Source organism: Cherax quadricarinatus, chromosome 26 (genome assembly GCF_038502225.1).
Source record: "Cherax quadricarinatus isolate ZL_2023a chromosome 26, ASM3850222v1, whole genome shotgun sequence".
Lineage (NCBI taxonomy): Eukaryota > Metazoa > Arthropoda > Malacostraca > Decapoda > Parastacidae > Cherax > Cherax quadricarinatus.
Window position 1 is genome coordinate 29,854,042 of NC_091317.1, and position 16,394 is coordinate 29,870,435.

Below are 16,394 nucleotides of genomic sequence, written 5' to 3' on the forward strand. Positions count from 1 at the left end.
TGTTGGCAAGAGGTGTGGGGTTAAAAGATAAAGAATCTCTCACAAAGTGGAAGTTGTCACAGTTGCTCTTTGCTGATGACACTGTGCTTTTGGGAGATTCTGAAGAGAAGTTGCAGAGGTTGGTTGATGAGTTTGGTAGGGTGTGTAAAAGAAGAAAATTAAAAGTGAATACAGTGGACCCTCGGTTATCGGCCATAATCCGTTCCAGAGGGTAGGCCTAAAACCGAAATAGCCTAAAACCGAAATAATATTTCCCATAAGAATTAGTATAAATACAATTAATCCATTTCAGACACCCAAAAATATTAACAAAAAATACATTTTTTAAAGATTGATTATAGTTTTACATAGACAAAACAGTGAGAACTTAATAAAATAAATAAATGAACATTTAAATCACTATTACATACCTTCATTGAAGACTCTTGTTGGCTTATGGAAGACTGGGAGGAGGAAAGAGGGAGGCCTGATTATTGTTTGGAAGGGGAATCCCCCTCCATAAGGACTTCAGGTATCAAAGCCCCCTCTGGGGTTACTTCCCTCACTTCTACACTCCCTGTTTTCCTGCTACACTCCCTGCCTCCCTGCTACACTCCCTCCATCCCTGCATGCCTGCCACACTCCCTGCATGCCTACCACACTCCCTGCATGCCTGCTGCACTCCCTACATGCCTGCTACACTCCCTGCATGCCTGCTACACTCCCTACCTCCCTTCTATACTCCCTCTCTCTATGCTACATACACTCCCTGCCTGCCTGCTACACTCCCTGCTACACTCCCTTCCTCCCTTCTACACTCCCTCCCTCCATGCTACACTCCCTGCCTCCCTTCCACAGCATATGTGTAAAGAACCTAGGATAACCCAGAAAAGTCAGACACAGTGACTTAATTCTATTGGGGTCCTGCCTTCCCGCTACACTCCCTGCCTGCCTGCTACACTCCCTGCCTCCCTGCTAAACTCCCTTTCACAACATTAGCTTCCTTGATTTCTACTTTTTTTGCCAGGATGGAAGTGATTGTTGATTTGGATTTCCTATACATCCTGGCAAGTTCTAGAACTCGAACACCACTCATACTTGTCAACAACCTCTTTCTTAAATTTCATGTTTCTCACTTTCTTTACCAAAGAAATTTTACTAGGAACTTCTTTGGGCCCATGGTTGCTTATTTTGCAGTTGCACACGATAAATAACCACAAAAATTAATGGATTATAGCGAAATGTTTGGATGAATGAGCAGAAGCTTCCTCACTCACCCAGAGACACAGCCAAACTGACTCACGAACACGCAAGGGGTTGGCGGGTGGGTGGACGCATCCAATACGGCTGATAAGCAAAATAACGGCCGATAAACGGGATAAAATTTTGGCCAAAAAACTGGGTGATAATCGAGTTGGCCAATATCCGGAATGGCCGATAACCTAGGGTCCACTATGTAGGAAAGAGTAAAGTGATGAGGATAACAAAAAAATTAGGTGACGAAAGATTGGATATCAGATTGGAGGGAGAGAGTATGGAGGAGGTGAATGTATACAGATATTTAGGAGTGGATGTGTCAGCAGATGGGTCTATGAAAGATGAGGTGACTCATAGAATTGATGAGGGGAATAAGGTGAGTGGTGCACTTAGGAGTCTGTGGAGACTAAGAACTTTGTCCATGGAAGCAAAGAGGGAAATGTATGAGAGTATAGTTAAACCAACACTCTTATATGGGTGTGGAACATGGGTGGTGAATGTTGCAACAATGAGAAGGCTGGAGGTAGTGGAGATGTCATGTCTGAGAGCAATGTGTGATGTGAATATAATGCAGAGAATTTGTGGTTTGGAAATTAGGAGGTGTGGGATCACCAAAACTTTTATCCAGAGGGCTGAGGAGGGGTTCTTGAGGTGGTTTGGACATGTAGAGAAGATGGAAGGAAATAGAATGACCTCAAGAGTGTATAAATCTGTAGTGGAGTGAATGCGGGGTAGGGGTCGGCCTAGGAAAGGTTGGAGGGAGGGGGTAAAGGATACGTGAGCGTGTTTGATGGGAGCGAATGGAGACAAATGATTTTTAGGACTTGACATGCTGTTGGAGTGTGAGCTAGGTAACATTTATGAAGGAATTCAGGGAAACTGGCAGGCCAGACTTGAGTCCTGGAGACGGGAAGCACAGTGTCTGCACTCTGAAGGAGGGGTGTTAATGCTGCAGTTTTATAACTAGTGTAAGGGCACCTCTGGCAAGACTGATGGAGTGATTTTTTCTTTTTTGGATCACCCTGCTTTGGTGGGAAACAGCCGGTGTGTTAATAAAAAAAATAAATGCAACAAAAACCTCATTACCCTTTTCTAAATACTGTTAACCTATATATTTCACTGTACACACTTGGTATACACATCCCCTACTGTTCCTAAAGTATCCTTGTTCATCTGCAATCCCGCTCTCTGTCTTACCCTTAATTTTTTCAATAATAACTCTACCATACACCTCACCAGGTATAACTCAACACGATTATTTCCACATAATTCTTACACTCTTTTGTCCCCTTCACCTTTGTACTAAGGAACTACACATTTCTTCTTTCAACAAGCTAGCCATATCTCACCGAGGCTGGTGGCCCAAAAAGAAAAACTAAAGTTTCTCTTGTAAACTTTAGTAATGTATACAGGAGAAGGGGTTACTAGCCCCTTGCTCCCAGCATTTCAGCCACCTCTTATGACATGCATGGCTTACGAAGGAAGAATTCTGTTCCATTTCCCCATGGAGATAGGAGGAAATAAACAAGAACAACAAATAGTAAGAAAATAGAAGAAAACCCAGTGGGGTGTTTATATATATGTATATGCTTGTACATGCATGTGTAGTGTGACCTAAGTGTAAGTAGAAGTAGCAAGACATTCCTGAAATCTTGCATGTTTATGAGACAGAAAAGAAGACACCAGCAGCCCCACCATCATGCAAAACAATTATAGGCTTCTGTTTTACAATCACTTGGCAGGACGGTAGTACCTCCCTGGGCGGTTGCTGTCTATGAACCTACTACCTAGTAACTATATACAGTGGTACCCAGAAGTTTTGAATTGCTCCCAACTCGAACAATTATGTAAGTGTAAGTGTAAGTGTAAAACGAAAGCCTGTAATTGTTTTACATGATGGTAGGATTGCTGGTGTCTTTTGTCTGTCTCATAAATATGCAAGATTACAGGCATGTCTTGCTACTTCTACTTACACTTAGGTCACACTACACATACATGTACACGTTTATTTATACACACTCATCTGAGTTTTCTTTGATTTTATCTTAATAGTTCTTGGTCTTATTACTTTTCCTTTTATATCCATGGGGAAATGGAATAAGAATCTTTCCTCCGTAAGCCATGCGTGTTGTAAAAGTCAACTAAAATGCCGGGAACAATGGGCTAGTAACCCCTTTTCCTGTAAAGATTACTAAAAAGAATAAGAAGAAGAAAATTGTCAAAGTGGGAAGTCTGAATGTGCGTGGATGTTGTGCAAATGATAAGAAAGAGATGATTGTGGATGTTATGAATGAGAAGAAACTGGATGTCCTGGCTTTAAGTGAAACAAAGCTGAAGGGGGTGGGAGAGTTTCAATGGAGAGGAATAAATGGGATTAGGTCAGGGGTTTCAAATAGTGTTAGAGCTAAAGAAGGAGTAGCAATAATGTTGAAGGATAAGCTATGGCAGGAAAGGAGGGACTACAAATGTATAAATTCAAGGATTATGTGGAGTAAAATAAAGATTGGATGTGAAAAGTGGGTTATAGTAAGCGTGTATGCACCTGGAGAAGAGAGAAGTGTAGAGGAGAGAGAGAGATTCTGGGAAATGTTGAGTGAATGCGTGGGGAGTTTTGAATCAAGTGTGAGAGTAATGGTGGTTGGGGATTTCAATACTAAAGTGGGTAAAAATGTTATGGAGGGAGTAGTAGGTAAATTTGGGGTGCCAGGGGTAAATGTAAATGGGGAGCCTTTAATTGAGCTATGTGTAGAAAGAAATTTGGTAATAAGTAATACATATTTTATGAAAAAGAGGATAAATAAATATGCAAGGTATGATGTAGCACGTAATGAAAGTAGTTTGTTAGATTATGTATTGGATAAAAGGTTGATGGGTAGGCTCCAGGATGTACATGTTTATAGAGGGGGCAACTGATATTTCGCATCATTATTTAGTTGTAGCTACAGTTAGAGTAAGAGGTAGATGGGAAAAGAGGAAGGTGGCAACAACAAGTAAGAGGGAGGTGAAAGTGTATAAACTAAGGGAGGAGGAAGTTCGGGCGAGATATAAGTGACTATTGGCAGAAAGGTGGGCTAGTGCAAAGGTGAGTAGTGGGGGGGGTTGAAGAGGGTTGGAATAGTTTTAAAAATGCAGTATTAGAATGTGGGGCAGAAGTTTGTGGTTATAGGAGGGTGGGGGCAGGAGGAAAGAGGAGTGATTGGTGGAATGATGAAGTAAAGGGTGTGATAAAAGAGAAAAAGGTAGCTTATGAGAGGTTTTTACAAAGCAGAAGTGTTATAAGAAGAGCAGAGTATATGGAGAGTAAAAGAAAGGTGAAGAGAGTGTTGAGAGAGTGCAAAAGGAGAGCAGATGTTAGAGTGGGAGAGGCACTGTCAAGAAATTTTAATGAAAATAAGAAAAAATTTTGGAGTGAGTTAAATAAGTTAAGAAAGCCTAGGGAAAGTATGGATTTGTCAGTTAAAAACAGAGTAGGGGAGTTAGTAGATAGGGAGAGGGAGGTATTAGGTAGATGGCGAGAATATTTTGAGGAACTTTTAAATGTTGAGGAAGAAAGGGAGGTGGTAATTTCATGCACTGGCCAGGGAGGTATACCATCTTTTAGGAGTGAAGAAGAGCAGAATGTAAGTGTGGTGGAGGTACGTGAGGCATTACGTAGAATGAAAGGGGGTAAAGCAGCTGGAACTGATGGGATCATGACAGAAATGTTAAAAGCAGGGGGGGATATAGTGTTGGAGTGGTTGGTACTTTTGTTTAATAAATGTATGAAAGAGGGGAAGGTACCTAGGGATTGGCGGACAGCATGTATAGTCCCTTTATATAAAGGGAAAGGGGACAAAAGAGATTGTAAAAATTATAGAGGAATAAGTTTACTGAGTATACCAGGAAAAGTATACGGTAGGGTTATAATTGAAAGAATTAGAGGTAAGACAGAATGTAGGATTGCAGATGAGCAGGGAGGCTTCAGAGTGGGTAGGGGATGTGTAGATCAAGTGTTTACATTGAAGCATATATGTGAACAGTATTTAGATAAAGGTAGAGAAGTTTTTATTGCATTTATGGATTTAGAAAAGGCATATGATAGAGTGGATAGAGGAGCAATGTGGCAGATGTTGCAAGTATATGGAATAGGTGGTAAGTTACTAAATGCTGTTAAGAGTTTTTATGAGGATAGTGAGGCTCAGGTTAGGGTGTGTAGAAGAGAGGGAGACTACTTCCCGGTAAAAGTAGGTCTTAGACAGGGATGTGTAATGTCACCATGGTTGTTTAATATATTTATAGATGGGGTTGTAAAGGAAGTAAATGCTAGGGTGTTCGGGAGAGGGGTGGGATTAAATTTTGGGGAATCAAATTCAAAATGGGAATTGACACAGTTACTTTTTGCTGATGATACTGTGCTTATGGGAGATTCTAAAGAAAAACTGCAAAGGTTAGTGGATGAGTTTGAGAATGTGTGTAAAGGTAGAAAGTTGAAAGTGAACATAGAAAAGAGTAAGGTGATGAGGGTATCAAATGATTTAGATAAAGAAAAATTGGATATCAAATTGGGGAGGAGGAGTATGGAAGAAGTGAATGTTTTCAGATACAGTGGACCCCCGCATAGCGACTTTAACCCTTTGAGGGTTTTCGTCGTACTAGTACGTCTTACGCGTAGGGGTTTTTGACGTACTAGTACTCATAAATTCTAGCGACCTCAAATCTAGTGGGAGAAAGCTGGTAGGCCTTCATATGAAAGAATGGGTCTATGTGGTCAGTGTGCACAGTCTAAAAAAAATCCTGCAGCACACGGTGCATAATGAGAAAAAAAAAACTTTTTCCATTTTTTTTTAATAAATCAGCGACTTTGCAGTGTATTTTCGTATAGTATTTATTGTTGTATTCTAGTTTTCTTGGTCTCATTTTATAGAATGGAAGACATATTACTGAAAGTGAGATGATTTTGACTGGTTTTACAATGAAAGGTGCCTTGAAATTGAGCTCAAAGTAGCAGAAATGTTCGATTTTTACCAAACTTCAAAAGTAAACAAATCGTGCCAAGCGTGCAATACACGTCAACTGGTGAGTCTAATATTCTTTCACAAGTGCACCAATAATATTTATACCATTTTTTACACTAATGCAGTAGTCTGCATAACAGTAAATCTTATATTTTTTGTTAGAATAAAAATTCAAAGTGGAAAGCAAAAGAATATAAGAGGGGCCTTGAGACGTGACTAATGACTAGAGGAAATGTCATTTTAGTGCCAGGAATGTCTTTCTTGTTTATTCTGGACCCTATTCCGAAATTGGCATCTTTTGAAATTTGTGTGAAATTGGCAAAATTGCTAAATTCTGACCACTGTACTGGATAGTTGAATTTATAAATGGGTGGTTTCTTGCACCCATTCGATAGAAAAAATGGAGTTCTAGCGAAATATTCATGTTTTTTGTCGACTAGTACAGTGAAATTGGCCGAAAATAGGGCTCAAAGTGGGCAAAATCGCCGATCCGTAAACATCGCCGAGACCGCTAACTTTGCGAGAGCATAATTCCGTAAGTTTTCTATCAAATTTCAAACTTTTGGTGTCGTTATGATCGGGAAAAGATTCTCTATCTTTTCATAAGAGAAAATAATTTTTTTTTTTTTTTAAATTTGGCCGACCCTGAGAACGAGTTTCGGAGAGGGCCTGTCGACCCTCAAAGGGTTAATCCGTGCAAGAGGGCTGATTGTTATGCGAAATGATCGGTATGAGAATGAATTTTCCCTATAAGAAATAATGGAAATCAAATTAATCCGTGCAAGACACCCAAAAGTATGAAAAAAAAAATTTTACCACATGAAATATACATTTTCCTACACACAAAGAGAAGGATACATGCACAATAGTAGAGTAGTACATGCACAATATATATTGTGCATGTACTACTCTACTAAATGAAGAATAAATGACACTTACCTTTATTGAAGATGCAGCAATGACTGATGAGACACTGTGTCCTGGGAGTGCCTTTTCCTCCTGAGTACTGTAGGTCCTGTTTGGCATTTTCTTCCAGAACAGGCCTTATCACACTGTGTATGCCACTACGATTCTTAAATCTCTCAAACCAACCTTTGCTGGCTTTAAATTCACCAATATGAGCACTAGTTCCAGGCATTTTTCCCTGTTCACCTGGGTGTTAGTCGACTGGTGTGGGTTGCATCCTGGGAGACAAGATTAACCCTTTCAGGGTCCAAGGCCCAAATCTGGAGTCACGCACCAGTGTCCAAGAATTTAAAAAAAAAAAATTTGTTATTTTTTCTTATGAAATCGTAGAGAATCTTTTTGTGAAGGTAATAAAACAAAAAGTACGAAATTTGGTGGAAAATTGACGAAATTATGCTCTCGCGAATTTTGATGTGTCAGCGATATTTAGGAATCGGCGATTTTGCCGACTTTGACTCCCATTTTAGGCCAATTACATTATTCCAATCAACCAAATTCTTAGCTATTTCACTAGTATTACTTCTATTCTATCGATTGAGCACAAGAAATCGCCAAGTCAACTGTTTCAACTACAAAATAAAGTGATCGGAAATTGTTAATTTGGCCAATTTAACACAAAGTTCAAAATATTCCAATTTCAAAATAGGGTCCAGAATGAACAATGTAGGCATTCCTGGCACTAAACTAACATTTCCTCTGTTCATTAGTTATGTTTTGAGGCTTTACAAATAAATTCCATTTTGATTTTTTATTCACATAATGAAGTTTTATTCACACCAAAAAATAGAAGATTTACTGTTATGCAATACTGTAATAATTGTACAAATATCATCACCATATTTGTGAATGTATATTAGACCCACCAGCTGACGTGTATTAGACGTGTGAGGTCGTTTGTTTACTCTTGAATATCGGCAAAAATTTAACATTTCTGCTACTTTGAGCTCAGTTTCAAGCCATTTCCAGTGCTAAAACCAATCAAAATCATCTCTATTTCTGTAATATGTCTTCCATTCTATCAAATGAGACCAAGAAATCGCAAATACAACTATAAAAAACATACGAAAAAACACTGCAAAGTTGCTGTTTTAATCGAAAAATCATGATTTCATTTTTTTTCTCTCATTATACACAGTGTGCTGCAGGATCTGTTTTATGTGGTGCACACATACCACATAGATGTATTCTCTCATATCTAGGCCCAAATGTACCACTCACAGTTTATCAGAGTGAGCTGAGCTCATGGCGTAGATCTACGGTTTGGACCCTGAACGTAAAGCCGTAGATCTACGGGACGGACCCTGAAAGGGTTAAGGACCCCAATGGAAATAAGTTAGACAGTCTTCGATGACACTGACTTTTTTGGGTTATCCTGGGTGGCAAATCCTCTGGGGTTAATTGTTTCTTAGTATTCTCAATAAGCCACACCAACAACGGTGCTACAGCAGCAGCAGCAGCAGCTGACAGTGCTACAGCAGCAGCAGACGATGCTACAGCAGCAGCAGACGGTACTACAGCAGCAGCAGACGGTACTACAGCAGCAGCAGCAGCAGCTGACAGTGGTACAACAGCAGCAGCAGCAGCAGCTGACAGTGGTACAACAGCAGCAGCAGCTGACAGTGCTACAGCAGCAGCAGACGATGCTACAGCAGCAGCAGACGATGCTACAGCAGCAGCAGACGGTACTACAGCAGCAGCAGACGGTACTACAGCAGCAGCAGCAGCAGCTGACGGTGGTACAACAGCAGCAGCAGCTGACAGTGCTACAGCAGCAGCAGACGATGCTACAGCAGCAGCAGATGATGCTACAGCAGCAGCAGACGGTACTACAGCAGCAGCAGCAGCAGCTGACGGTGGTACAACAGCAGCAGCAGCTGACAGTGCTACAGCAGCAGCAGACGATGCTACAGCAGCAGCAGACGATGCTACAGCAGCAGCAGATGGTACTACAGCAGCAGCAGCTGACGGTGGTACAACAGCAGCAGCAGCAGCTGACAGTGCTACAGCAGTAGCAGACGATGCTACAGCAGCAGCAGATGGTACTACAGCAGCAGCAGCAGCTGACGGTGGTACATCAGCAGCAGCAGCTGATGGTGCTACAGCAGCAGCAGCAGCTGACAGTGCAGCAGCAGCAGCAGCAGCTGACGGTGGTACAGCAGCAGCAGCAGCTGTACCACCAATAGTAGCGATGGTTGATTGGGGTTTATTATACAACCTGGCCAGCTCGGAGACACGCACTCCACTTTCATACTTATCAATGATCTTTTTCTTCATCTCTATAGTAATTCTCACCCTTATTGCTGTAGGGTTGGCACTAGAAGCTTTCTTGGGGCCCATGGTCACTTATTTTCCAGATAAAATCACCAAAAACACTGTAATAATACGAAATGTTCTGATTGTATGCTTGGATGTTACCGCGGAGGCTGGCTGGTAAACAATGCCACCGGCGGCACATGTGAGGCTGGCTAAGGGCGCACATTGGACGTGTCTCAGACGAAGAGCGGTGAGCGGGTTTTTGAGCGGTATGCGAGGCAAAATTTTTGCGATAAAAGCGAGCGGTATGCGGATTGAACGTTATGCGATGCGTACGGTATGCGGGGGTCCACTGTACTTGGGAGTTGACGTGCAGGCGGATGGATTTATGAAGGATGAGGTTAATCATAGAATTGATGAGGGAAAAAAGATGAGTGGTGCGTTGAGGTATATGTGGAGTCAAAAAACGTTATCTATGGAGGCAAAGAAGGGAATGTATGAAAGTATAGTAGTACCAACACTCTTATATGGATGTGAAGCTTGGGTGGTAAATGCAGCAGCGAGGAGACGGTTGGAGGCAGTGGAGATGTCCTGTCTAAGGGCAATGTGTGGTGTAAATATTATGCAGAAAATTTGGAGTGTGGAAATTAGGAGAAGGTGTGGAGTTAATAAAAGCATTAGTCAGAGGGCAGAAGAGGGGTTGTTGAGGTGGTTTGGTCATTTAGAGAGAATGGATCAAAGTAGAATGACATGGAAAGCATATAAATCTATAGGGGAAGGAAGGAGGGGTAGGGGTCGTCCTCGAAAGGGTTGGAAAGAGGGGGTAAAGGAGGTTTTGTGGGCGAGGGGCTTGGACTTCCAGCAAGCGTGCATGAGCGTGTTAGATAGGAGTGAATGGAGACGAATGATACTTGGGACCTGACGATCTGTTGGAGTGTGAGCAGGGTAATATTTAGTCGGACTTGAGTCCTGGAAATGGGAAGTACAATGCCTGCACTTTAAAGGAGGGGTTTGGGATATTGGCAGTTTGGAGGGATATGTTGTGTATCTCTATACGTATATGCTTCTAAGCTGTTATATTCTGAGCACCTCTGCATAAGCAGTGATAATGTGTGAGTGTGGTGAAAGTGTTGAATGATGATGAAAGTATTTTCTTTTTGGGGATTTTCTTTCTTTTTTGGGACACCCTGCCTCGGTGGGAGATGACCGACTTGTTAAAAAAAAAAAAAAAATTATTGTAAGTATTTTTGGGGGTCTGAAACGGACTAATCTAATTTACATTATTCTTTATGGGAACAAATTCGTTCAGTAACGGCACTTGAACAGCCTTCTGGAATGAAGAAAGTTCAAAACTCAGGGTACCACTGTATTTATGTAGTTATTTATTCCTTCTGGCAAGTTTTTTTTTTAACACATCAGCCATCATCCTCATCCTTATCCTCATATCTGACACAGACAAGGATGTCAGCCACAGCACCGTGTCTTCCTTTGCAGATGACACCCGAATCTGCATGACAGTGTCTTCCATTGCAGACACTGCAAGGCTCCAGGCGGACATCAACCAGATCTTTCAGTGGGCTGCAGAAAACAGTATGAAGTTCAACGATGAGAAATTTCAATTACTCCGATATGGTAAACGCGAGGAAATTAAAACTTCATCAGAGTATAAAACAAATTCCAACCACACAGTAGAGTGAAAAACTAACGTCAAAGACCTGGGAGTGATCATGTCGGAGGATCTCACCTTCAAGGACCATAACATTGTATCAATTGCATCTGCTAGAAAAATGACAGGATGGATAATGAGAACCTTCAAAACTAGGGATGCCAAGCCCATGATTACACTCTTCAGGTCGCTTGTTCTATCTAGGCTGGAATATTGCTGCACACTAACAGCACCTTTCAAGGCAGGTGAAATTGCTGACCTAGAAAATGTGCAGAGAACCTCCATGACACACATAACTGAGATAAAACACCTCAATTACTGGGAGCGCTTGAAGTTCCTGAACCTGTACTCCCTGGAATGCAGGCGGGAGAGATACATGATTATATACACGTGGAAAATCCTAGAGGGACTAGTACCAAACTTGCACACGAAAGTCACTCCCTACGACAACAAAAGACTCGGCAGACGATGCAACATCCCCTCAATGAAAAGCAGGGTGTCACTAGCACGTTAAGAGACAACACAATAAGTGTCAGGGGCCCAATACTGTTCAACTGCCTCCTAGCATACATACAGGGGATTACCAATAGACCCCTGGCTGTCTTCAAGCTGGCACTGGACAATCACCTAAAGTCAGTACCTGACCAGCCAGGCTCTGGCTCGTATGTTGGATTGTGTGCAGCCAGCAGTAACAGCCTGGTTGATCAGGCTCTGATCCACCATGAGGCCTGGTCACAGACTGGGCCTCGGGGGCGTTGACCCCCGGAACTCTCTCCAGGTAAACACTAGGTAATTTCCCACTGAGGCAGGGTGACCCAAAAAGAATCAAAAACCCCTAAAGAAAGAAAACTTCTTTCATCATCATTCAGCACTTTCACCATCACTCATACATAATCACTGTCTTTGCAGAGGCACTGAGATACGGCAGTTTAGATTTCCCTCCAAACTGCCAATATCCCAAACTCCTCCTTTAAAGTGCAGGCATTGTACATCCCATTTCCAGGACGCAAGTCTGGCTAACCAGTTTCCCTGACTCCCTTCACAAAATATTACCCTGCTAACACTCCAACAGCTCATCAGGTCCCAAAAGCCATTCATCTCCATTCACTCCTATCTAACATGATCACATATGCTTGCTGGAAGTCCAAGCCTCTCACCCACAAAACCTCCTTTACCCCCTCCCTCCAACCTTTTTGAGGATGACTTACCCCACCTTCCTTCCCCCACAGATTTATATGCTCTCCAAGTCATTCTACTTTGCCCCATTCTTTGTAAATGACCAAACCACCTCAATAAACCCTCTTCAGCCCTCTGACTAATACTTTTAGTAACTCCACATGTCCTCCTAATTTCCACACTTCTCTGCATAATATTTACACCACACACTGCCCTTAGACACGACATCTCCACTGCCTCCAGCTGCCTCCTTGCCGCAGCATTTGCAGTGCAAGCTTCACACCCATATACGAGTGTTGGTACCACTATACAACTTTCGTACATTCCCTTCTTTACCTCCATGAATAACGTTTTTTGTCTCCACAGATACCTCAACGCACCACTCGTCTTTTTTTCCTTCATCAATTCTATGGTTAACCTCATCTTTCATAAGCCCATCCACTGACAAGTCAACTCCCAAATATCTGAAAACATTCACTTCTTCCATACTCCCTCTCTCCAATGTTATATCCAATTTTTCTTAAGCTAAATTGTTTGATACCTTCATCACCTTACTCTTATCTGTGTTCACTTTCAACTTTCTACCTTTACACACCCTCCCAAATTCATCCACTAACCTTTGCAACTTTTCTTTAGAACCTCCCAAAAGCACAGTATCATCAGCAAAAAGTAACTGTGTCAACTCCCATTTTGTATTTGAATCCCCCTAATTTAATCCAACCCCTCTCCCCAACACCCTAGCATTTACTTCTTTTACAACCCCTTCTATAAATATATTAAACAACCATGGTGACATTTACACTTCACTGTCTAAGACCTACTTTTACTGGGAAGTAATCTCCCTCTCTCCTACACACCCTAACCTGAGCCTCACTATCCTCATAAAAACTCTTTACAGCATTTAGTAGCTGACTACCTATTCCATACACTTGCAATGTCTGCCACATTGCTTCCCTATCCACTCTATCATATGCCTTTTCCAAATCCATAAATGCATTGAAAACTTCCCTACCTTTATCTAAATACTGTTCACATATATGCTTCAATGTAAACACTTGATCTACATATCCCCTACCCATTCTAAAGCTGCCTTGCTCATATGCAGTCCTACTCTCTGTCTTACCTCTAATTCTTTCACTAATAACCCTACCATACACTTTTCCTGGTATACTCAGTAAACTTCTTTCTTTCAAGATACCAACCGTATCCCACCGAGGCAGGTGACCCAAAAGAAAAACCGAAAGTTTCTCCTTTTACATTTAGTAACATATACAGGAGATAGGGTTACTAGCCCCTTGCTCCTGGAATTTTAGTTGCCTCTGACGACACTTCCCCATGGAGATAAGAGGAAATAAACAAGAACAAGAACTAGTAAGAAAATAGGAGAAAACCCAGAGGGGTGCATATGTATGTGCTTGTACATGCATGGGTAGTGTGACCTAAGTGTAAGTAGAAGTAGCAAGATGTACCTGAAATCTTGCATGTTTACAAGACAGAAAAAAGACACCAGCAATCCTACCATCATGTACAACAGTTACAGGCTTTCATTTTACATTCACCTGGCAGGATGGTAGTACCTCCCTGGGCAGTTGTTGTCTACCAACCTACTACCAAGGACTCAGTAAACTTTTTTTTTTTAACAAGTTGGCCGTCTCCCACCGAGGCAGAGTGACCCAAAAAGAAAGAAAATCCCCCCCCAAAAAATACTTCATCATCATTCAACACTTTCATCTCACTCACACATAATAACTTTTTTTGCAGAGGTGCTCAGAATACAACAGTTTAGAAGCATATACATATAAAGATACACAACATATCCCTCCAAACTGCCAATATCCAAAACCCCTCCTTTAAAGTGCAGCTTATTCCCCTATAATTTTTACAGTCTCTTTTGTCCATTATCGATGCATTCTGCAGGAGACATTTTTCCATGAGTACAATATTCCTTATATCACTGTTCACATTTTCCTTTCAAACAGATAATCTCTCAGCCAGTGTAATGTTTGCATTTTATTCCTCTTATATTTTGTAGTTTCTAGAAAAAACTTTCATGAGGAACTTAAGCTTGAAAGTTTATTTAAGCCAAACTAAATACACTCTACCCATTTGAGTCTTTATAATGAATTCTTTGTCAGTATAACAATGGCTTAATAAGTTTAACATAGACTGACTGGAAGCTGAATTGTTTGACAGAAAGAGTTTCCTCTTTTCTATACTTGCTTTTTCCAGTATTTCTAAAAGAATTGTCAATGAAGAAGGCTTTTAGTTTAACGGATCATTACTGTTACCTTTTTAGAATATTGGCAAATTATGTGTTTTTTTCCATTTCTTGAACAGTTTGCATTCCTGTAATGTGATCCCTCAAGTTTTCTAGAATGGATAGCTTAGTTTTCCTGTCTAGTTTTTTAAATGCAACATTTTTGTCAGGTCCCATTACATTTATTTATTTTGTCAATACCCAGCGGTTAGCTTCTTTACATTTTTGGATATTTCAGTGAGTTCCATTTCAGTTTTCTGTTGTTGGTTCAGAGCTACTGCAGTTACTGTGTTCTATCCAATGAACACATGCTGGCACTTTATATTAACCCTTTCAGGGTCGAGAAGCTCTCTCCTAAACTTGTTCTCAGGGTCGAAAATTTTTTGGAAAAAAAAAAATTATTTTTTCACATGAAATGATAGAGAATCTTTTTCCGATCATAATGACACCAAAAGTATGAAATTTGATATAAAACTTATGGAATTATGCTCTTGCGAAGTTAGCAGTCTCGATGATGTTTACTCATTGGCGATTTTGCCCACTTTGAGTCCTATTTTCGGCCAATTCCTGTGTACTAGTCGACAGAAATCATATTTATTTCACTAGAACTCCATTTTTCTATCGAATGAGTACAAGAAACCACCCATTTACCAATTTCAACTATCCAATAAAGTTGTTAGAAATTAGCAATTTTGCCAATTTCACACAAATTTCAGAAGTTGCCAATTTCCAAATAGGGTCCAGAATAAACAAGACAGACCTTCCTGGCACTAACAGATATTTGATATAAAACTTATGGAATTATGCTCTTGCGAAGTTAGCAGTCTCGATGATGTTTACTCATCGGCGATTTTGCCCACTTTCAGTCCTATTTTCGGCCAATTCCTGTGTACTAGTCGACAAAAATCATATTTATTTCACTAGAACTCCATTTTTCTATCGAATGAGTACAAGAAACCACCCATTTACCAATTTCAACTATCCAATAAAGTTGTTAGAAATTAGCAATTTTGCCAATTTCACACAAGTTTCAGAAGTTGCCAATTTCCAAATAGGGTCCAGAATAAACAAGACAGACCTTCCTGGCACTAACATAACAAGTTCTCTGTTCGTTAGTCATGTCCTCAGGCCCCTCTTACATTTCTTTTGCTTTCCACTTTAATTTTTATTCTCATAAAAATAAAAGATTTACTGTTATGCAGACTACTGCATTAGTGTAGAAATGGTATAAATATCAGCGCACTTGTGAAAGAATATTAAACTCACCAGTTGACATGTATTGGACACTTGGCATGATTTGTTTACTTTTGAACTTTGGTAAAACTCGAACATTTCTGTTACTTTGAGCTCAGTTTGAAGGTACTTTTCATTGTGAAACCAATCAAAATCATCTCAATTTCTGTAATATGTCTTCCATTCTATAAAATAAGACCAGGAAAACTAGAATACAACCATAAATACCATACGAAAATACAGTGCAAAGTTGCTGTTTTAATCCAAAAACACAGTGAAAGTTTTTTTTTTCTCATTACGCATTGTGTGCTGCAGGATTTTTTTTATACTGCACACACTGACCACATAGACCCATTCTTTCATATGTTGGCCTACTAGCTTTCTCTCACTAGATTTGAAGGCGCTAGAATTTAGGTGTTCTAGTACGTCAATAACCCTGGTGCTTAAGCCATACTAGTACGTCAGAAACCCTGAAAGGGTTAAAGATTTCACACATTTCCTCCTTAAATTTGGTGATTTTGTCATTGTCCCTGATTCTCAGAATTTTGTCATTCATATTTAGCTTGCTTCATTCACGTTTCAGTGAAATATTTTATTTCTTCTTGCTTTTTTC

At 40.6% G+C, this 16,394-nt stretch overlaps 1 protein-coding gene across 1 annotated transcript in view; it reads left to right on the top strand.

The window, feature by feature from the left end:
* Window positions 1-16,394, top strand: part of morgue (modifier of rpr and grim, ubiquitously expressed) — a 152,447-nt gene that overhangs the window by 66,366 nt on the left and 69,687 nt on the right. The gene's annotated exons all lie outside the window — the stretch shown is intronic.